General features: G+C 44.2%; 1 protein-coding gene across 1 annotated transcript in view; it reads right to left on the bottom strand.

The window, feature by feature from the left end:
• The window catches only part of POU2F2 (POU class 2 homeobox 2), a 105,515-nt gene extending 83,512 nt beyond the window's left edge, over nt 1-22,003 (bottom strand). Inside the window, exon 1 of the mRNA XM_081868980.1 lies at nt 21,655-22,003. The gene's annotated coding sequence lies outside the window, so the exon portion shown is untranslated. The remainder of the gene's footprint in view (nt 1-21,654) is intronic.
• Between the last annotated feature and the right edge of the window lie 1,272 nt (nt 22,004-23,275).

Below are 23,275 nucleotides of genomic sequence, written 5' to 3'. Positions count from 1 at the left end.
GATAACTGAAAATGATTTGGGAGAGGCATCAGTTCCCATCTTTTGCCTCACTGATCAAACAGGTTTGGTAGGTTTTTGAAACAATACGAAAACATGCCAAACCTGTTCGGCACAGATGAAAATTCACACGACCACCAGCAATGGCTCCAGCTATCTAGGAAAACACAAGAGAGACAATTGTCAGTCTCCAGATTTTGTGAACCAAGCAAGGGGAAGAATAAAGCAGAGCAAAACTTCATGCACTTCAGGGCTGAGCTGCATGATTTACATTTAAGAGTGTTTGAGATTTAAACGATGCTTGCTGGATAAGGCTGTGAAAACTGCCTTACTAGATCAGACAAAGGTCCATTAGATTCCAGATTCCATCCAGATTCCAGTGTTTGGCCATTGTTGGAAGCAAGATGCAGAGCTGGATGGGGTGTGCTCTGATGCAGCAGAGCTCTGCGTACTTTCTTATGGTAGAGCCAGGTGCAGAGTACTTGGAAAGCCTTGTGAGGTGCCCCAAAACCTTTTCCCTTTGTTCATTAGGCACTGCAGGAATTCTTGGTGTGGGAAAAGCATAGCACTGAGCTTCATCACAGATGTAAATCCCCCATCCAGCAGGGCCCACCTTTGAAAACTGGATCTCCACACATCCAAACAAACATTCGCACGCACTCCCAAGTTGTTCTGCAGCAGGCTAAATGGTGCTTTTAGTGTCACACATGCACACAATCATGTGGCTGTGTGCAGACTTTGTCCAAATGTGTCTGTAAGAATGGTTGAAGTATACACAGGTTTCCTGGGAACTGTGACCCAATGCCGATTCCGTCAATGCCTACAAATCTGCATTTACATATTCAGAGGTATCTTGCTTAGGAGCGCTCTCCGACGGTCTGGCCATGGAAGAGAGAACACAGCTCGTGCTAAGGCCATCAGGAAGCAAGACGAGAGGAGAAGAAACTGCCCCATTCTTGGACCCCATCATCCCCAAGCATCCTTAAGGGAAGAAAGGAGGTTCATCCATATACTTTCTTCCTACTCCCTTCTCTCTCTTCGCTTGCTGCCAAACTGCTGGACCTGAATAAACAGGGACAGGGCAACCGAAGAACGGCGCAGCCCACCATCCCCAGTCGGGAATTGCTGAACCTGTGAAAATCTGCTTCAGAAATCCGGTTAGTGGAATCCAGTTACATTCCAACTGCATCAGGAGACTGGAAGGGCTGGTCTGGGGGGAGGGGGGAGCTGAGGCAAGAGGTTTCTGGGAAGGGTGGGGAGAAAGGAGGAGTAGTCAAAGCACAGATACAGGTATATAAGTCTGGCGTTTCTGAACTCTTGTATGATCAAAGGTTGGGGGTAGTTTGGCAAGCCAGATACAGCTCAGCGGAAATAGTCCTGGAATACTAACCCTACCCCCCATGGTTTTCTATCTGTCAAGTTTTTTTACATACCTTTTCATTCTCACAGATTCCAAAAATCTGTGTTTGGGTCTTTATGTATTTATTAAGCCAAACAAAATGTCATAAAACATAATACAAGTTTTTTCCCCAGGTTTTCCAGAAGTTTTAATCAAGCTATACAGCAAACAAAGAAAAGAGGGCAGGGGGCAGTAACTTGGCTGACGATTAATTTCTTCCACCAACACCCCAGCTTTATTTATCATTTAGCATGATGAAAAGTTCTAGATAACTCTAAACTTCACGCACAATTTGCTCAAGTACAGACTCCTCTTCTGGGTCAACATGGCTAAATTTTTGGGATGCCTAGATTTTGCCCCTTTGGCAACCAATAATACGCTGGTATAATTTAGGCATGGAAATTAGACATTCAGCCACAGAACTATTCACTCGCTTATGGCAAACGAGGACTTTGCATGGCTGCATTTGCCTTCCATCAGCGACAGGGGTTGCGATCCTCTACATCAGAAGAGACGTGGTCCACTGGTTTGTCTCATTTGGGGGAGACTTGGGGAAAGAGTCTCTCTCTCTCTCTTTCTTAAGGGGGAAGGGGGTGTTATGAGTGGGTGGCTGGTTATTTTGCTGGCTCGTTTTAAACAAAAGCTGTCTGGATCAAAGAAGAAACTTGAAAAAGATTTTTTTAAAAAAGAAGTAGAAAGCTGGCCAAAGAAAAATGCAAGGATGTACGCAAATGAGCAAGAAAGATGCACAACAGTGAACACAACAGGAAAGAAAAGACAGAAGGAAGAAGAATGGGAGAGAAAACGGGAAGAAAGAAACGCGTTTGCACCAGGTCCAATCTTGCAAGAATTGCTCTATTTCCTTTCTTACCAAACCCCTGAGGCTTTCAAAGCTATTTTTTTTTCCTGCATGGGAATCTTCTATCAGGGGCAGCAGGATGGGGGCTAATTATGAAATAAAACTAATTAATCACTGCAAACCACAAGGCTGGCCCAGCGGGGCACTAAAGAGATGGCTTTTCTTCCCCTCCTCGGGGCACAGAAATTATTTGCTGCCGATGAATTATTTAATGATGCGGTGTTCATTATGTATTATTGATCAGGAAGGATGGTTATTGTCGCCGAGATAGCCCAAGCTCTTACCTAGCCTCCGACTCACTGTCACGGATGAGGACCTGATCTTGTAAGCTCTTATTCCTCCCACTACATCTCCATTGTTGGGGGAAGACACACACACCCCTAAAATAAATCTGCGGTTAGCATCTGGTTTATCAGCCCACGCGGCAAACACTTCGGTCTTATTCTCACCCGATGGGGCTCAGGGTTGATCTTTACACAAAGCTGCTGCACCCATTCCAACCGCCTTTTTCATGGCCTTATCTTTACTTATTTTAAACATTTATATGCTGTTTTTCAGAGGCTCAAGACGGCTGACACTGAGACAAAACCTGGGAAATAATTCCTTCTGGAGTGTGATGTTTCTTGGGTTGGCCCTGCTTACCAGCAACTTCAAAGAAAACACAATATTTGAGTGCAAGCACATAGTTAATTTTATGCCATGCTTTTCCTGTCCCACAAACTCGCATGGGTTCTGTTATCTTTGAAAAGCTCCCCCCTTTCAAAAGCCTCCCCCTAAGGGGAACTCTCTTATACCAAGCGTGGGCTTGCCACCACCACTCCACATCAGTTTTTTTTCTTTATTATTGCTATTTAGTTACTGCATTTATATCCCACCTTTTTCTCCCAGGAGCTCAAATCAAGAGATTGGTTGATTTTGCCCAAGGTGCTGCTTTCAGGGGCCACAAATTGGCTGGGGAACGAAGAAAGTTGCTATTATTTTAAATCACTAGGTTTATTTCTGTTCGAGGCAAGAGGAGGAAAGGTTGCCTATTCCTACAGACCAGCGGTAGCCAACATGGTGCCCTCCAGAAGATATTGGATTCCAACTCCCATCAGCCCCAGGCAGATTGAAACCAACAGCGTTTCAGGCAGTCCAGCAAAAACTGGCCAGTATGTCATCAGTGAACCATGCTTTGCCTTCTTCACTAACCCAGAGCATCACAGTCCCAGAGGGGATAAGCATCCCTCCTTTTTCCGCAGCATGTAAAAGATGTCCTTCATTTCAGACACCAACAGGGCGCAAGAGCATCCCATTATTAAATATTTGGCAGCACTGCTCAACAGTGTAGTATACCCATGGAAATAAAATGCAGGAGCAATAATACTGGGCATTACTGCAATACACGTGAATGGGATGTGTGCACTAGTTCATTTCACCAGTCTGCCTTTCGATTCTCACGCACACCCCACAACGGCCAGGATTTCCCAGCAATTTTGCCATGCTGAAAACCAAAAGGCTGGGGAGAATTTGAGATTCCCCCTCATCTTGAACTCCATGCCTTTGTCAGGTTGCCAACTTCCCCACTGGCTTTTCTTCTTGCCATTAAAACAGCAGCCACACGTACACACGCAGAGAGAAATTAAGCAAGACAGATTCATGACAGAGAAAAGATAGTAGTTCTTCTCACAGGGCATAATTAACTTACGGAATTGACTACCACACGATATGGTGATCGCCACTAATTCAGCCGGCTTTTAAAAGGGGATTAGACAAATTCATGGAGGGCAGTCTATCAGTGGCCATTAGTTTCGATTGCTAAGTGCAAGCTCGATGTTTTCAGGCAGAATACTCCTGAATTGCCAGATGCTGAGGACAAATAGGTGACAGGGTGCAGTTGCCTTCCTGCCTTGCTTCTGAGCTTCCAGAGACATCCGATGGGGAACAGAATGCTGGACTGTGTGGAACTTATCTGGAAGAGCTGCTCTCATGTTCAGTGGCGCCATCAGGAAAGGATTTTGGGGTGGAAGTTGAGGGCCTCCAGCCAGAGAATGAGCAAGAGGTTCACCCAAACACAGCAAGGCAGCTGACGTACCACATTTTTGAATGAAGGGTAGAAGTTTCTGGCCAGACAAAAGGAAGTCATTTTTGCTCTTCTTCACACAGCACCATACTGAAACCTACGAAATCCACAAGATGTAGAAATGACTGCCAACCTGAACAATTTTTTAAAGGGGGGTTGGACAAATTCGTGGACAGGAAAGCTAACAGCAGCTACTACTCATGATGCCTATATTACCACCGGTATTAGAGGCAGTATATCTCTGCATACCAGTTGCTAAGGATCCGGTGCGGAGATTATTGTGCTCACGTCCCACTTGCAGGTTTTCCATGGGCATCTTGTTGGCCACTGTGTGAAGCAGGATGTTGGACTTAGACCAAGCATAGGCAAACTCGGCCCTCCAGATGTTTTGGGACCACAACTCCCATCACATCCCTGACCACTGGTCCTGTTAGCTAGGGATGATGGGAGTTGTAGTCCCAGAACATCTGGAGGGCTGAGTTTGCCAATGCCTGACTTAGACAGAGCTTTGTCCTGATCCAGCAGGTCTCTTCTTTACATTCTTGCACATTACCATATAAAAAAGGGGATGGTATTAGAGGCTAACATTATCTAACTGTGCCACTGTTAGGTGAACCTTCCCCCCTCGCTATGTCAACATGCCAGGAGAAAACTTCAACTGCTTAAAGCACAGGAGCAGGGCTGGTTAAAAAGTTGGCAACCCTTACTCCTTTGGGGCACGCAGAGCCCCTGAATACATACTAGAGCTGGGCATTCTGCAAGTAGGTTTGCAGGCACTCAGGTGGACTTCCATAACAAAAGACAGCCAAGTGGCTAGCTGTCCATTGCATTCTGCCTTCCTTTGCAAGGGTTCCCTTCGCATTCCAGCCTGGCAGGGGCTCCACTAGTGTGCCAAACAGAGGAAATACACCCTGAGAGTGATGTGCACAGATTGTGAATCCATCTCCACTGTGTGTTTTTGTCCAGGGGAACCTAATTCTGCAGAGGACATGCCATGCTGAAGTTATGAAAGCCCTACACATCAATTGTTGCGGACAGGGAAACAAGCAATTATATCAGGAAAATGTATGTGACAATGTGCTTTCGCCCCTGGTGAAAGTGGAATTACTCGCGACAAACTTAAGGAATGGACTTTTACCATTGATGGCGTTAGGCAACTACTTTCCCAATCTGCTGCTTCTGTTTTCTTCCCCTTTATTTGCTTGCTAAAAATCAAAAACCTCCCAGGGCCCTTGGCAGCTGCTGGCTCAATATGGCCTCAACCTTCCCCAGCATCAGAGCAGCAGCAAAATAAAATGGGGAAGGGGCAAGTCTGGGCCCCCAGTTGCTAAGCAAAGGCGAAAGAGGGGTGGGGAAGGAAGACTGGCTTCCAGCCGGTGGTCTTCTGTTCTCAAATTAGTCCTCCAGCAAATTTTGCTGCTGTCCACACTAGAGCAGTGATAATGCAATGATTTTAAAAACCCTGGATTTCCCTGGAAGCTTAGCAGGGGTTCCTCAATGAGAAGATCAGAACTTGTGGGCAACAGTGCAATGAAAGTGGCTAGCGTGCCCCACCAGAACTTCCCCTACAACCCACCATTGCAAGGGAGTGCTGATGTGCTCTCAGTTGATATGGGGCAATGGTAAGACCCAGTCGTGGAATATGTGTTCATCCTAGAACCACTGGTGGTCGGAGCCAGCCATCAGGGGTGGGAGGAAACTCATTCTAATTGTGTCTCCATCCATTTGCCGGCTGAGTTCTGCAATGGCAACACGGAGATTACTGTGGAAGAAGCTGGCAGGCATCCTCTGGACTCATAAAGTAGGGGATGGCTGAGGGCAGACTGAGATTGGTGAGGTTTCATTGCCAAAACATTTACTAGGATCTTCCTCAGCAGGTAGCAAGTCCATGGCCAAAATTCTCCTGGGTTACCTCTGAAGATGGAGAACTTCAACAGCTATTTCCTTCCCTGGCAGGGCTTTGACCAGCCCTCGGTGGTGCAAGGAACAATCGTTTTGTCCCCTTGGTGGCATGTCCCCTTGTCATTTTCAAAGTGAGAAGGAGAAAGGGACTCCCTTTTCATTATGTATTAAATTTATATACTGCCCTTCATCTGAAAATCCCAGGGCAGTTCACGAGAGAGTAAGAGTCCCATCCTTTGTGGACAGAGGTTCTTTGCTTTTCATAGCGGAGACCTGATAACGCTATCAAAGGGGGCATACCGAAAGATCAATATTACTATTTATCATTTCTACATTGCCTCTTAGCATTTTATTACTCATGGTGCTCTTTAATTCTGAAATAATTATTCCAGACTGGCCATCAACCCCCTCTGATTCGATCTTCACGATATCCAGGATAGTTCACAATTGTCACTCAGTGCATAAGCAGCCGCTGAGAAGGTGAAGGAAAGATCCATGTTTTAACAAGCTTGGCAGTGTGTACAAAAGCATAATTTAAAGTGCATTATGGTGTGTCTTATTAAAGTCCTTTCTCCTCCTAGGCAGAATCTGATGCAAAGGCTGAGTTTTTCCAAGTCCCTTACTCAATTTCCAGGGAATACAGAGCAGCCACCGCAGTTGAGATCAGCCACTAACTAAGCAACCGGTTTTGGAGGAGAGAAATGTGAACACACCCTTAGATACTTAATGATCTCCTGGCTACACTGCCAACTTTATTTTCAAAATGTGTTCTGGGCAGCACTGAGTTCATCAGAAGCTTCTGATGGGTTCGTTGGTGAAGAGATTGGTAAAGAGATTGGTAGTGGCAGAAAATAGTTTCTGGAAAAAGCAGCTTGCCAACACTACCAGTGCTTCCCCTGCTACTACATTTAAAGCAGTATTATGCCACTTTAAACAGTCACGGCTTTCCTCAAAGAATTCTGGGAACTGCAAAGGGTGCTAGTTTTTTAGGAGACCCCCTACTCCCTCGAAGAGCTGCAATTCTCAGAGTGGTTTAACAATCAATCCTTCTTCTCAAGGAACTCTGGGAACTGTACCTCTGTGAGGGGAACAGGTGTCTCCCAATAACTCTCTCAACACCCATAAGAAACTACAGTTCCCAGGATTCTTTAAGGGAAGCCATTACTGTCGAAAGTGGCATAATACTGCTTTAAATGTAGTAGCAGGGGAAGCACTGGTAGAGTTGGCAAGCTGCTTTTTCCTCTTTAAATGTACAGCACAGATGCAAGCCTTAGCCAGGGATCACCACAAAGGACCTATTTCACAGAGGGGGGAACTAATGAAAACAAGCAAAACTAGTACCAAAGCGCAAAAAAACCCCCTCAAGTTAAAAAGGGGGGCTGTGGGCTTTGCTGGGTGCCAAGTGGATTTTCTGAAGGTGCTTTGGTGCCCATGGACACTGGTGTAGGAAGGGGGTGTGATGGGTGCGGTCCGCCCCAGGTGTCATCCCTGAGGGGGGGTGACATCGCTGTCCCGCCCCCTGGGACACTTGCAGCCCCACTCCTACAGCAGCTAGCCCTGCCCCTGCGGGCAGCTAGCCCTACCCCCCAGGTGCCGGAGCAGCTAGCTCCACTTCTGCCCACAGACACCATATTAGAGACCCCAGTTCTTTGTCATTCCCTCAGTTCAGGTGACACAGTAGTGAGGTCCAAAGAGTACCGGCCTGTGTGAGCACACTGCAGAACATGACCCAGAATCCTGTGGTGTTTTGTGGAACCTCTGTAGTGATTCCTCCGCAGATGAGTTGATGTACAAAGGGATCCTGAAGGACTCTAGACCATTGTTCTATGTTATGAGATTACAGTGGTACCTCGGGTTAAGAACTTAATTCGTTCCGGAGGTCCATTCTTAACCTGAAACTGTTCTTAACCTGAAGCACCACTTTAGGTAATGGGGCCTCCCGCTGCCGCCGCACTGCCGGAGCACGATTTCTGTTCTCATCCTGAAGCAAAGTTCTTAACCCGAGGTACTATTTCTGGGTTAGCAGAGTCTGTAACCTGAAGCGTATGTAACCTGAAGTGTATGTACCACTGTATATCCTATACAGCACCCTTGCAAAACAGCACTGTTAAGACCTGGGTTTAGATCTTCACTCAGCCACAAAACTCAGTGGATGACCCTGAGCTAGTCAATGTCTCTCAGACTAACCTACCTCTTAGGGTTGTTGTGCATTCTGCACTCTCTGGATGGAGGACACTATGAATTTCTAATAAATAAGTAAATTCCAATACCGATACAAATCTTATTTTGGACAACAACAAAAAGGGGAAATCCAGACGTATGGCTCAAAAACGTTTTCGGTGTTTGTTTGTTTTTATCTTGCCAAAGAAAAGCTCAACAACTTTTCTGTCCTGACTCTCACTGCCTGAAATATGGCAACCCTACATTTACACTTTAAATTCATTTTGTACATCTATAACAGCTTTAGCATTCGGTGAAGACGATAAATGAAAACTTTGTTGTATCAGGTATTAGGTTTCTCAGTTTCTCATTTTTCCATTTTAAGTTTGCCACATTTCCATAACAATCTGCATTTTCAAAAAGTAAAAAAGTAAAATAAAACCATCACAAAAATGCATCAGCATTTTTGTGTGCATTCATCCCAATATACAATTTTTTGTAATCAATTTTGCACGATATAATGCACTTTTGTGAGTTGTTTTCACCAATAAATTCATTTTCACGCACACTTTTCCATAATATGTATGTTTTTTCACACATTGTTTTGTTTTAGAGAACTGCGTTGCAAAATTCAGAGAATACAAATTTTGAGGACATAGCTATTCCCGTATTGTTTCGGGAAGGGCGAATTAGATAGGTTCCCATTAGAATGGGAACTGAATTTCTTCCCTATCCCTGACGGTGACAGACAGATAATACAGGAGCAATGAGCCCTGGTCTGAGAGGCAAATGTCTAGGTTAGTTCCTTTTCTCTGCTACAAGCTTCTTGAGTGACCTTGGGCAAGTCCCTTGAGACACAACGTGGCAGGTGAATGTACAGCGTGGTTTTTTTATAAATACAATAGCCAAGAGGTGTCAATTACATGCATTAATCAATCTCTGCATGTGGCAAGGTGTTTAAACACTGTGTTTTGTTTCGCCAGCCCCTTCACAAAGAAGTGGGTGGGCTTCAGCTGACTTAGCTGACATGCTTAAAACATAACTCACCGGCCAACAAACCATATTTGAGACCTGCCTATCGGAGCCACTCCCTTTATATAGACCTTCAAGAAGGCGATTATACATTCAGGGCCAGCCACATACATCTTCGCACCTGAAGCGCAAACCCAATACACTCTTGGCGAGGGGTGGGACTCCACTTTAAACACACTGAGTGAAATTACGTAGTGTTGCATCCTTTGCTCTGCAGCTCTGGCAACACATACATCAACTAATCGCCTGGGTAAAGCACAGGGACTCTCCTCTTTATTTATTTAAATACTGCTTGTTACGCAAACCACTCCAGGCAGTGTGCAATAATATATAAAAAAACACAACGCAAGCACCAAATATACAATATAGTTGAAACTGAAATACAGTACAATCAAGGAGCAACAAAATACCAAAAAAACTACAGTGTTTCTATTCCCAATGTGAAATGATAGTGTGGTGATGGTGTGTTCATGGTCACTGGTTGTGGCAATCAGGACGTCCCAATTTTCCTAGAGGGTGTGCCTATTTTCATATATGAGCCGTATGTTCAAGTGATTGTGGTGGTGTAAAAGGTTGTCTGACACCCTGCGCGTGGAGAGAGGAAAAAAGGACTTAAAAGAGCTGCCAGTTTTTCAGCCAAGCATGACCCAACAGGCACTTACGAAAACTATGAAAGTGCTGTTTCTTCCTTCTCTACCCCAAAACAGGCACCTTATCGCACACTTTTCAGGTGAGGTTACCACACTCCTTCCTCTGCCTGCAGCAACCCAGGAACACTAAGTTTACTCTTGTGTTGCGATACCTTCATTAAGGTTCGTTTAATTCCACAGCCTCCCTACATTTCACTCTTTGCAGGCTTCTAGTATATTTTCAAATCCCTCACGACTTGGCAACCTTACCTAACAGCTATACAAGAGCAATTCAAGAGACGTGCTTTTTTCTGACCTAAAAAGCAGAGAGGGCCTGCCCCTATAGAACTTCTGCATAGGAGCCATTAAAAAATAGCCTCTATTAAGGATTTTTAAAAGTGGCTACCTTAAGTATAGCCATTGACTTGCAATAAAGGAACAGCCCTCATGTTTCTGATCTGCAAGGTACCGGTATTTCAAAAGAATGCAGGTGTGGAAAGACTTTGGACTTGTGGGGTCTATTGGTTTTGGTTTTTTTACTAGCCCCCATGTGGCCCACCAGCTGGAACCCAGTGGGGCAAAATGGTGGCTAAGGGAGATGGTGCCAGATGCAAAATGGTGGTCAGGAAGACAGACAATTGCCTACTACTGCACCCCACAAGCCATATACTGCATCAGAGTTATTACAGGTCAGGGATATACTAACAGCCTAACGTGTGTGTGTGTGTGTGTGTGTGTGTGTGTGTGTGTGTGTATGTGTGTTGAGCAATTAGAAGTCCGAAACTGTTTCCAATCTACTGCAAATGATCCAGAGATCTACTGACAGATTTCAATCTACTTTCTGACCACCACCCCAAATCAAAATATACACCCACAACAGAAAGGCTATAGTGAAAATACGAGCAGAAGACCCTTGTCTACAATGTACAGAATCACTGATACTTTTCCATAGACTTAAATATCCCCATCTACCAGAGGCTCTGGCCTTCTTGTAAACACTAGGTTGCCGCTGCGACCCCTTTTCCCTATTGTACTCCTTACTATTGTCTATATTCCTCTGCCAATAACCAATTTCCTTCCTGCCCCAGTCACATTCCAATTGCTGCGATCTTAATCTGCAAATCCATTTAGGGTTGGGGGTTTTTTTCTTTACTTTTTCCTTGAACGCTGCCTCGTTCACATTCTTCTCTGCTTTGCCTTTGCTCTTCTAGAGTGGTAGTTTTCAGAAATAAAGGACACCCATTAAGACCAAAGAAGCAGTAATGTTCCAGAATAAGGAACAATCGTTTAACGTAAGTAGTGCCCCTTAAAATAAGGGGCAAACAGGGGAGCAACCCCAGATTGTGGTGGCCCTGTTGTGCCTGTACAAAGGAGCACACCCCTTTACTGCAAATTAGCTAACTTGGAATAACTACCACCCCTGGTTGCACATTCAAAGTCTCCAGCACAGGTTTACCATCCCCAATACGCACTCCTAAAGAGGCACAGGGAAAGGTGGGAATTACAATTTCGGAGACTTGACTCCAAGCACCAAATGAGACTAAAGTGTACCAGCAGATAATGCTGTGTATTTGCCCATGGTACACACACACACACCCGGCCAGCACAGACGCCACCCGTTTACAGTTTTGTCTGAGGAGAAGAGAACAAATGGAAGTTACTCGCACACCCTGAAGCCCTTTAGGAAAGCATCAAATGATCAACGTTATTATTATGAACTTTAATTAGAAAGATCTCCTCTGAAATTAGTGCACCCTCAAACCCACTCAACACTAAATCCCAGTAAAAATTAAAAAAACAAAACAATCAAGGATGATTAAAAAGTGGGGAAATAAGATTTTTTTTTTATCCTCTCACACTGTATAGTTATGGGCAAAGTAGAATTCCATTTCACCGCAGTGACTGCAAGCACACAGCAAAACTGTGATGGCTGGGTTAATTACCACGGAATACAATGGTTTGTACAAGCATGCAAGGATACTGTTTTCAACCACACAGACACACCCCGTAAGAATCAGAGGAAACCAAAAAGCAACACAAACCTGCTTCTTCTCACAAATCATTCAGAATACAAGCCTTCGTTCAAAAGGAATTATTTCTGCTTTAAATGTTAGAAATATCAGGTGCAAGATTGCAATCAGTTCTAGCTTATTTTTTGCTGTTTGTTCTTTTGAAAAGATAAGAAGAAAAAAGAAATTTAGAGGCAGAAAGTGGGGGAGAGGCAAATCCCGAAACAAAATAGCCAGTTACTTTTTTAAAAAATAAAAGGTACACAAACATGAAATTTATGATTTGCAATTATTTTGTGGGGGTGGTGGAAACAAACATAAAATATTTTGCAACACACAAAATTCAACAAGGGTAAAAGGTGGGATTATTTCACTTCATAACAAATAAAAACATGTTGCAATATCCCAAGACTGCATCCTAGGCATTTTTTTTCTACACTATGCAGAATAAAATACCTATCAGCATTTAACTTACTATTTCAGAGGCAGAAGGAAATTGTTTCGGTTTCAAAACCTACAGATGTACTGGCGTCAATCTGGAGCGAGGGTTTTTACTCCATATTTAAAACAGGGAGTTGGGGGGGCAGCATGTAGATTAGATTTTACACTGGGCTATAATTCACTGCTACTCACCCAATGATCTACATGATCAAATCTGGAAGGTAACATTTAATCCCAACTCTGTACAAAGACTACTGATCTAGCTAGATATACACTCAAAGGCCACCGAATGAAGCAAAACATGTTTCTTAGACTGATCCACAAAACTAATTAATTTGAAGTACTTAGATTTAAAGCAAGCTGGTCCTATTAACTACAATGCAACTAAACTGGCGATGCCCCCGATTTAGCGAGCTTGCTTTATGTGGCTAAGTTTAAAATGGGTCTTCTAAGGTACTTTTATTCCAACTTGTCAACAAGGTCGTCAGGAACACAGCCAAGTCACTGGATCAAAATGCATGACCCATTTTTATGTTTAGCCAGGGCTGTGGTTGGAATATGAATGGGGCATGTCATCACAAACCTTCCGAAAGTGTTTTGCACAACGTTCTGCCCAGATGTGGCCGGGCCCACAGAGGAGGCTTCGCACAACCACCATACGTTACGTGCAAACTGCAGTCTAGGAAGGGGTAAGAATTTGCCTTCGTTGAAAGCAAGGTGTCAATTGTATAGCTGTTAGGCTTCGGGGTTGTAAAAAACTGTCTCACTTCTGGTCCAATATGCTTCCCGAAGCCTAAATTGTCGACAAAAAGGGCGAGAGGGAAAGTGTTTTACAGACCCGAATTCACCGTAGTTTTCAGCGTAGGGCCACTGTCGAATAGAACTCACGCCGTGGCGGCACAATTATTTTTCTCAACATAGCATACAACAATCCCGTCTGCTTCCTGCGCTGGGTTCCATTAATGTTCATCATTGTTCAGAACATGGAGGCTGTTTCCTTCCTGCGCGGTGAGGTGGCAGTGGCTGTCTTCACAGCTGTGGGGAAATTTAACATACTGGTTGCCAGCCTAGCATGAGGAGCCGAATGACTCCATTCTCTCTAAAGTAGCAGGCTAAGGGGTAGACCGGGGGGGGGGGGGATTATTGGGACAGCGGGGGTGATATCTGCCTCTTCACACATCCAGACAAATGCAATGTCCAAAAGGTATGGACCCTCTGAATTTACTTAAAACATGTCAAAAGTCTAACAAGATCTCCACGCATCTAAATTTCACCACAGTCACCCTTCCTCTAAACCAGGCTGCTGAGTTTTTGCACTCATTCATCTCGTCCTCTCCACCTCCCATCCTGTTTTCCATTTGCACCAATCCTGTACCCCCTTTTCTCAGCCACATACCAGTAACACTAGACCCACCTCCAAAATCTTCAGAAGAACATTCCCTCTCGAACTAACAATTCATATCTGTGAAGTAATTTACATATTAATCCCGTCATACAATGTTCAGATTAGAAGAATTGTGGTGTTTTTTTAGGGAAGATTAAAATAATAATTTTGTTAAATGATGAAGCCATTTTTCAGTGTAATTTTCTGAATAGCTATATGATGTTTGCCCTCGATTTCCTTACACATCTGGTATTTAGCAGGTGCCCAGATTCCCAAATAAATCAGAATCATGCCAATAAAAGATAGAAAATAAAAGAGGCACATATAAATCTTTAATTGCAGTGAACTCTGTAGAAAGGAATAATCATTACACGTCAAGGCACCTAAAGGGTTCTCTTTTAAAAACTGTATGACATACGGCTTTTCTATATATTTACGCCTTTTTTAAAAAAATTGGATCTATTGTAGCTATGCATTTAAAAACACATACAAGTTAATATATATATATATATATATATATATATATATATATATATATTAGCTGATCCAATAGAATAATCTCCCCCCCCGCCCCCATTATTCTGTATCTATGATACCTTAAAGTATGATTTGGAACTGGGATAACTGATTATGGGTTGGACTTAATTTGGCTGTGACAAATGACAATAGATAAGCAGATAGACAGACACAGACAAGAAAGCCAAAATAAGAGAAAGTAAAAGGAAAGAGAGACACAGTTATTAATATTGCACCACAATTTGGCAGGGGACAGCAAATGCTTCTTAATTATGCAATTTGTTTGCATCTGAAAATGTGGATGCAAATCTATGCAAACATATTTAGAAACAGAGTTATTATTTATGGCCTACCACTTCATTCCTGTTAAGGCTCTTTTTAAAAACTGCAGGCAGCGGGCCCGATCGGCTGTTTCACAATAGTCCTTTTACACTGCATAAGTGCTTTGAAGTGCTCTTGGTGTAATGGAAAATGAAGGACGCAATGTAGTGATGTATATTATTTATAGGTTTGTAAATCGATCCCTTTATATTTATTGAACTGTATTCTGGAGATAGATACCGGATATTATTGATACGGATGAATGTATTTACTGACTGATCCTGTTATTGATAGATCCATTACAGACGCTCAAAACAAAAGACACTTTCAAATGTGGAATTATATGTAGAGTTAACTCGTTTTGTTTTCATTATTGGAGCACTGATCTTGTTTTTTACAGATGTGTTGATCTCGAGCAAGGCACCTGCTATTTAGGACAGGTGTATATATTTGCATAATACTGTACTGTACTGATATGGAAAAGCAAAGTGAGAGACTTTGCATACAGATCTTCAATTGTAATATATATATATATATATATATATATATATATATATATATATATGAGAATAACTGCTATACCTACAATTCCAAAAGGTTCTGTTTTAAAGATACAGGCTGGATGTATCTTGATACTTCCATTTACAAATCAATCTGCTGTTTATGGATTAACTGGATCTATATATTTACAAGCATATCCATCTTTTTCTAGCTACATTTTTAAAACTTTTCAACAACAGTCATTTATAACTACCCTTATTGATTTGCAAAAAGATCGTTATATTTACATCTGGAAGATGCAGATTTAAAAATAAATTATCTAATGGGGAAATCAAGTTTTCGAAAGAGTGGTAATTAAATTGACTACCTCCCATTTAACATGCATCGATTTGTAAATGAATCTCTTGGTCACACAATTACACAGACTGCACAACAGATAAATTGTACACCAGGAACAAGAACGACGATGGGTTTTTACTAATTGTTATTGGGGCCTGCTCTTCGCTTTAAGATGTGTGGCTGCCTTTCTATTGCTCCCCTCTTATATTTCTATCTGTCTGTAATTTTTACTCTTTCTTTTTAAAATTCCAGCTGTTCAGGAGAGCCAAGGTGAACGAAAGAACGAATCCTTTTATGCACCTCTTTCTATGATTTCTTCCTTTCCCGGATCCCTCTATTCTTCCAGGACTAGAATGTGAGGCTGCTTTGCTTGTGATAAAGCAAACAGACCCCTGATTTCAGATACATTTTCCCTTTCTGCCTCCCCGATACGTCCTAACACCAACCACATCCCTGGCCTTCTGGCCACCACCACCCCAGAGAAAAATATGGTAAAGGTGTGTTTGGGGGGGTGGGAAGCATCTAATTCCCACTGAAACTGACACCAAAGTGGTGCGAGGGTGGGGGAATGGAGTGTTTGATGGCTGAAGGGTATGACTGCTTTCTCTCTCTCTCCCTTCCCCTCCTCCCCAGGTGACATTCATGGAATAAATGACCTGGACTCTTTGTCGGGTGAGATGGAGCTGGCGGTCAGTTTCTTGACCAGGAAATGGCTGCTCTTATGTAGCAGTGGAGAACTAGGGATCGCTTTTTCCACTAACGCGTCATCTCTCACAATTGGGAGTAAAGCACCCCACTATACCTAAATTAAGAGTCTGGGTTCGTATTAAATAAAAGAAAACTACTTATTTATTTTTAAAGGCTCTCTCTGTGGCACTGCATCTCACATTCTGGATTTTAGGAAAGCCAGGTCGAAAAGAGGCACCTTCCGTTCCCAGCAGAAATACGACTTCCAGCACGGCCTAAGGGTGAAATATAGTTTGGACAAAGGGGACCAAGTCCGATGGTATAATAGGAACGGAATTTGGAGGGGTTTTGTCAGAGAGGTTGGGAAGGAGGTATAGCCAAAGGAAACATAAAAGGAGAGAAATGGGTGATAGAAAGGGGAGTGGGAAGGGGGGGAAATAATGCAATGACAATTAGAAGGGAAAGTAGAGGAAATTAAAAGGGAAGGTGAGGAAAAAACAGCAAAAGAGCAAGAATAAAAGGTATGGCGCACAAAACACGGAACTGGCAAAATCATGCAGAGGTTTCAAAGAATATATGGATCATATATAAGGATGGATGGAGGGATGTGGCAAAATATATACATATATACCGAAAAGTCCTAGTGCTCAGGACAGGGGAGAACGAGGACATTATAAGGGTGTCAACATCTTGTCAGGCTGCCACACAGTTCCAGACAGACAAGGGCAGGCACCGAAAAGCTCAGAGAGCAGTGTGTATTGGGACTGGAAATGTAGGGAAATGGGGCAGCGAAGGACACCCTGTTGCCAAGGGACCGGTAAGCAGGTCGCTTGAGGAAATCGCAGGCCAGGCCCTGGAAGGGCTTCCGCACTGGACCTAACCAGTAGGGTGAGCTGTAGAGGAAGACAAGGGGCAGAGGCACTGCAGCGCTGAAAGGGTTACCAAGGCACCCGCACATACAAATGCACATACACATGCCAGGCAGCAATAAAAAAAAGGTCACTGCAGAGAAATGAGGTCTCACTTGACAACAGCAGATGCACACCCAACAGAAAAAGGAAGGCAGACACACACACAAGCCACCGCACCGACCCACAGAGCAACACACAACAACAGAACAGTGCGGCGCTTCTCATACCGGGCTCCTCTGACCCTATGCGTAGCGTCTAGCGGACACTGGGGGTGGGCAGGAGAAAGACAAGGCTGTACTAAATACATAAAGCAATACAATTAAATCACGGGAGTCAGACACACAGACAACACACAGCAGATGTGGGTGCCATAAAATAAAATAAAAGGACACTGATTCAACACCACACTTCTATAGGGGACGTCTCCAAATATATATATTCAGCGTTACTGCCTGCCGATACTCGTCAGCACATTGTATTGCACACACGGGGATGGCGTCCTCTTTCAATTTATACTCGTGGGTTCTAATCCAGATTAGTGATTGCAAAAACTCCAGGGGAGATTCCGCAATCATTGCGGATCAACAATCATGCAGAGTAAAGGAGCGATCTTGTGTACATGGCTTCAAGCTTTAACCGTTTTGCCTTTGCCACTAGGCCCAGCTCTCACCAAGTCAGGGGCCCTCCAATCCCCTCAGTCACTATGGCTCCTCATGAGAGAAATCCGACACAGAAACGCAAATTCTAGCTCATAGCTCCCTCCTCAAACCCAGTCGGGGTTACCACCCGCAAGGAGCTGCAACTCTTCCAGATTTAAAAAAAATCAACCCAGATTATTGGGATGTAATTTTGAAATACAGTGTTTCAGTGATAGGTCTATGAAAACGAGGCCTAGTAAACATATGTGGGGGGAGACCATGGCCGGCCCTATCATGAGGTAGAATGAAGCAGCCACCTGAGGCAGGTTTCAGATGCCAGGAAAAGGCAGCAAATTGTGAATCATTTTATTTTTTATTATTCTGTTTTATAGGAAGTGGGGGCTCTTGTGAAATATTCCAGTTAGGAGCCAATTAACTATGCACCTTGGGTTGAGAAGGGAGGGTGAAGGACATTTGCTGTTCTCCCTCCCGCAGCAAAATGTCAGGGGGCAAGCCCAACCTTTTGACAGGACCAGACCTGAAGGGGAGGATGCGGCATTCTCTGCAGTTTAGGCAAAAGGAGCTCTTCCTGTGATTTGCACCCCACACCCTTTGCAGAATCCAAGGAAAAGGCAGTAATAGCAAAGAGATTTGGGAAGTGTCTGGTGACTAAAGGACTTGTTCCAAGAAGGACCTGCTCCATTATATCAACAGACGCACACACCACAAGGCCACGCACAAAACAAGAGGGCACGACAATGTATCGCTGCTGCCGCTTGACACACTTCAACAACCCTTTCGTACACACACAGGGCACACACCCATTATCACTTAATGCAGATTAATTACCCCATAGTGAGCTTTAATCACACTGTACTCACAACCCGAGTGATAAAAGGCTGGGAGGGGGGTGTTCACCCTTTCAATCCATGTTTATGGATGAAGTAAAAGATTCTAATCCACATTAGCGAACAAGGAGGTGTTAGTTTCCCCCGATTAATTAACATGGAGCGCAAGCGTTTGAACTTGAGTGCACAAGATTAGGGTAATGAAAGAATGATAGAAGGTTAGAGTTCTTTCCAGAGTTTGACTTAATCTTTATACATGTGGTGGCAGTTCCAGTCTGTTTTGTGAGGATTAATCTAGGAAAATACAGGTGTTTCTCCATAAATAATCTGAAGCAAAACTGTGCGGTCTTTTTTATGGAAACTTACCAGCCCCACAACTGACATGCCAATTCAGACACACAAGGAACAGAAAGGGATGCAATCTATATAGGAAAATGTAAACTCCCATAGATGACAAATAGATGGATTATGCACACCCACGGGGGCAATTTGTACACTTGCAGGGACGTAAGACACACACACACACACACACACACCTCAAATTGCAGAGGCCTGAATGGGGATATTTAAGAAGAAATAAAAGCTGTTGTGTCACCCAACAATGCAACTGGCAGGGGAAAGGACTGTTACAAAACTCTTTGCGGCTTCTGCATTTATTAGGTTTTTGCAGAACCTACTCCAGAGTAATTTCCACTTCTCCCTGTCAGAAAAGTAAGACCTGTGAAATATCTACCAGCACTGCTTACAGGTAGACTTGCAACTGCTTAAAGAAAAATGCAACAGTGCTGTTGGTGCTTTAAGCAGCCAAGAGGTAAAAAATTGGTGTCTTAAATGAACCCACTGACAAAGCACAGGGGGGAGATCAGTGGCAAGCAGCCTAGTATGTTGCTAGCTTCACTTACACCAGTGCCCACCTGTCAGGACTAAGGGGGTCTTTACAGCATATAACCACTGTTCCCCATTTCCCCATGGCAATGTCCTGTAAGTGCCCAGCCCATCTCACCCCACCTCACCCCATAAGCAAAGCCCAGTTAGTCATTTCTGAACTCCAAGTAACTATGGACAAGTTAGGGAATGTCAATGAAGAGAGAGAGAGAGAGAGACTCGCCAAGGATATGCCAGGCTCTGGGACAGCAGACCAGAAGGCATCCCTCAATTCGCTCACTCTCTAATAACTCAAGAAACAGAAATAGCATCCGTTTTGGAAAACTGGGATAGTGTTCCAACTTGGCCTGGGGGAGAGCTATCGCACCAAACATGAATTTGGGGGGTAGGTGGTTCTGGATTTAGGGGTTCAGGACGGCTGAAGGTAACAGCCACACCCCTAGATCCATTATTCTTAACCCTATTCTTAGGAGATGTGTTCCCTGCTCTCTCTCTCCCTCACAACCCACACACTCACTTTTGAAATTTTGGTCCATCTCCATTCTTTTGGATGTATCTTTCCACCTTTCTCTCTCTGCCCCACTGAATCCAGACCACTGAACCCCCTTCCTTCACCAGGAGCTCCCGTCTCTTCTATCCAGCGGTCTCCTTTCTTTCTTACCCAACTCTCCTCCCTGCCTCAGCCACACACCCTGCCCCCCCCCCCATATCCACCTCCTCTCACCTTCCCCTCATATAGGTCCCCTTCTCATACACTCCCCCACCCCGAAAAAAACACAGAATCTGACCTCTTCACCCATCCAGCCACTACCCCAGGTCTCCCCTGCGCCCCCCCCACACGCTCCCACCTCCTCCAGATCCTAGCAATATCTCTCCCTCCACACAATAGCTGCCATGGGCTGCTAATAATTATTAATAACATTCTTCCTTTCCTCCCTCTTCTCCACCCCCACCCCGTCCATGGACAAAAGAAGAGTCCAGTTCTTGTTGTATGTATCTGCCTCCCCCTCCTCGCTTCGGCCATTGCACGTTCTCCCCCCCCCCCACAACCTTCACTTTCTTCCCCCCCACCCCACCCTCAACACCGGTTCTTTGGACAATCCAGCCATTCCATCTTCGGTTCGCACCCCCCCCCCCGCATTATGCAACTTGAGTTTATAATAGAGAGGGGTCTAATATACTCACTTATACCCCAATAAACACAGAACACCCCCTTTAGTGTATGAAAGCAATCGCCGCTAATGCACAGCACAACCCCCCCCTTTTCGGGGGCGGGCGGAGGGGGGGGTTAGGAATCCAAATATTGCAACACATTTCCTAACAATATATGCCCGCTTTGCAAAACCGTAAACGCCGGAGCCACAACCCCCCATCTCCTCAGGTTCCTTCAGTCTATTCCTCCTTTTTTCCCCTCCCTTCTTTCTTCCATCGCCAGAGCATCAAAAGCCGAGCCACCGCCACCGAAAAGCAAAGAGTCATTTACAGAAAATCCTCTACAGCGTTTTCTCTGTCTTCTGATTTTATTTTCATCCATGCAAAAAAAACCTATATAGATATTTTTTTTTAAACATTCGCTCAGTGCACAAAGCCATTTGCAAAAGGAAAGAACGGCCAGCAAATATCATTTTTTGCCATTGCAAAAAACGCCTCCCCTTTGCAATGAATAAAAATGCCCTTTAAAAACACGCCTGTATCATTTTTGCATTTTATTTGTTTTTGTAAAAAAATAAAAATAAAATGCATTTTTATATATGCATCTCTCCGTTATTATTTTTCCCTCTTTGCAATTTTTTTTTGTTCGTTTCCTTAAAGGCTGAGCCACAGACACCAGCAAAAATAATATGCCAGGGAGAGGAAAAAAAGAAAGCTCTTGGAAGGAACAATTGCAGCTGCTGTGTTGAGAGACGAAGAGAGAGAAAGGAATAGACTGCCTTGTGTGTGTGTGTGCGTGTGTGTGTGTGCAATAGACCAGCTGCTGCATTAAGCATTTTGCAATCAATAAAGAGCGGGTGAGATTTATGCAAAGCGCAGATATTAATATGCAAAGTTTTAAAGATTTTTAAATGGGAGAGAGAGGGAAGGAGACAGGGAGGAGGAGGCGGGGTGGGGGGGATTGCATAGAGACTGCACCTACCTCTGCTTCCATCGGTGGGCGCAAGCTGACTCCTCCATGCGCGCATGGGTGCAGCCCAGATACACAGGGGCTGAGGGGGAAGCAGCAGCAATAGCAGAAGCGGCGGCGGCGGCGGCGGCAGCAGCAGTCAGAGCGCGAGCCAGGGCGCGCGCCGGATTCTCTCCATCATTTCCCCCCTCCCCTCCCCATTCCCCGGCTACGGTTGCCCGGGCAACGAGAAAGATGCAGCAGCATCAGCACCAGGATGAAAGATGCTCAGGGCAGCAACAGCAGATGGGGATGGAGATGGGGCGCGCGTGAAAGGGAGCCCTGATTGGAGGGGGGAGCAGATGGGAGGGAAGAAACAAGAGGAGCTTCCGAATTTTAGAGGGGGGGGGTCGTTTCCAAATTTGTTAAACTGAGGGACTGAGTGGGGGGGGGGCGGTGGGTCTTTGGAAGAGGGAGAAAGAAAAATGCCCAGAGTGTTTTCAGCTGGGGCAGGGACAGGGGAGGGTGGGGGGCGGGGGAGAAATGAAGGAAGGGGCAATACAGAAAGGTGAGGGTTATTTACGATCTGGAAATGAGGTGTAGGGAAGGAGGGCATCAAAGTCGGGGGCATGAGAAAGGTGCTTCTGAACTTTAAGACGGGTGGGGGGCGGGATTATAAGATTTAGGACAGGGTTAGGGTGAAAAAGCTTTAGGGGTTGGGTGAGAGGGGAAAGCTCTCTTGAGTCCTGGAGCAGGATGAGGCCCCCCCCCCCCGGTTTAAAATGGGAAGGAAAATAGGAATGGAAAAACGGCAGGACTTCGGAGAGTAGGAGAGGCTAATGGCGAGGTTCTATTTGGGCATGCTTAGGATCCTGGGGTGTATTGTATTCAGCGTGTGTGTGTGTGTGTGGTCTGTAAACACCTTCCTTCCACCCTCTCCTTATTTTGCACCTTCACACTATCACTAAATACAAAATTAGGAAGAGTTTTAATGCTCTATGCAACTATGCAAAAGTTTTCTTTCCCCGTTGCTCACGTCTGCATAGACCTGCCTTCTAGACAGAAATGGAGAGGAAAGAATTCTGTGTAGTCTTTCACAAAGGGGCCATGAAAAAGACCTGGTGATAAAGAACGTAACCTTTTATAGAAACTGAAGGACTTGTATAGATAATCCTAATTCAGAATTTAACATTTGGTCACGCAGGGAAAACATGCTGCCCACTTTGGAGATTTGAAATATGTAATTAGTATTCTGGGGGAATCAAAGGTAATATAATCTGGACAGGAGCACTGCTGAAGGGGATTAGGTGTTCTTGTAGAATGTTATACTCAGGATTTCAAATTATTGTATCCTGACTAGCAAGTGCAAAAGATACATATAAGAAGTTATTATAAAAGAAGGTAGAGTAAAAACAATGAAAGCAATATATAGAACAGATGTTAAGGATTAAATGTAAAATTTGGTTTTAAAAACTGTTTTAAGTAGATGTTGGAGTTAAAAGCATTTTATGGAATAATATTCTATAGTGGAAGTACCATGTACAAAGCCTTACATAACTAACCTGTTAATTAATTTAAATCTGACATTTTTGAAGTTAAAAGTCATATATGCTAAAATAATTAAGAGGTTTCCATGAAATGCATATTAAGAAGT

Source organism: Podarcis erhardii (assembly GCF_964252035.2).
Source record: "Podarcis erhardii genome assembly, chromosome: 7".
Lineage (NCBI taxonomy): Eukaryota > Metazoa > Chordata > Lepidosauria > Squamata > Lacertidae > Podarcis > Podarcis erhardii.
This window is presented reverse-complemented; position numbering and strand designations above follow the sequence as displayed.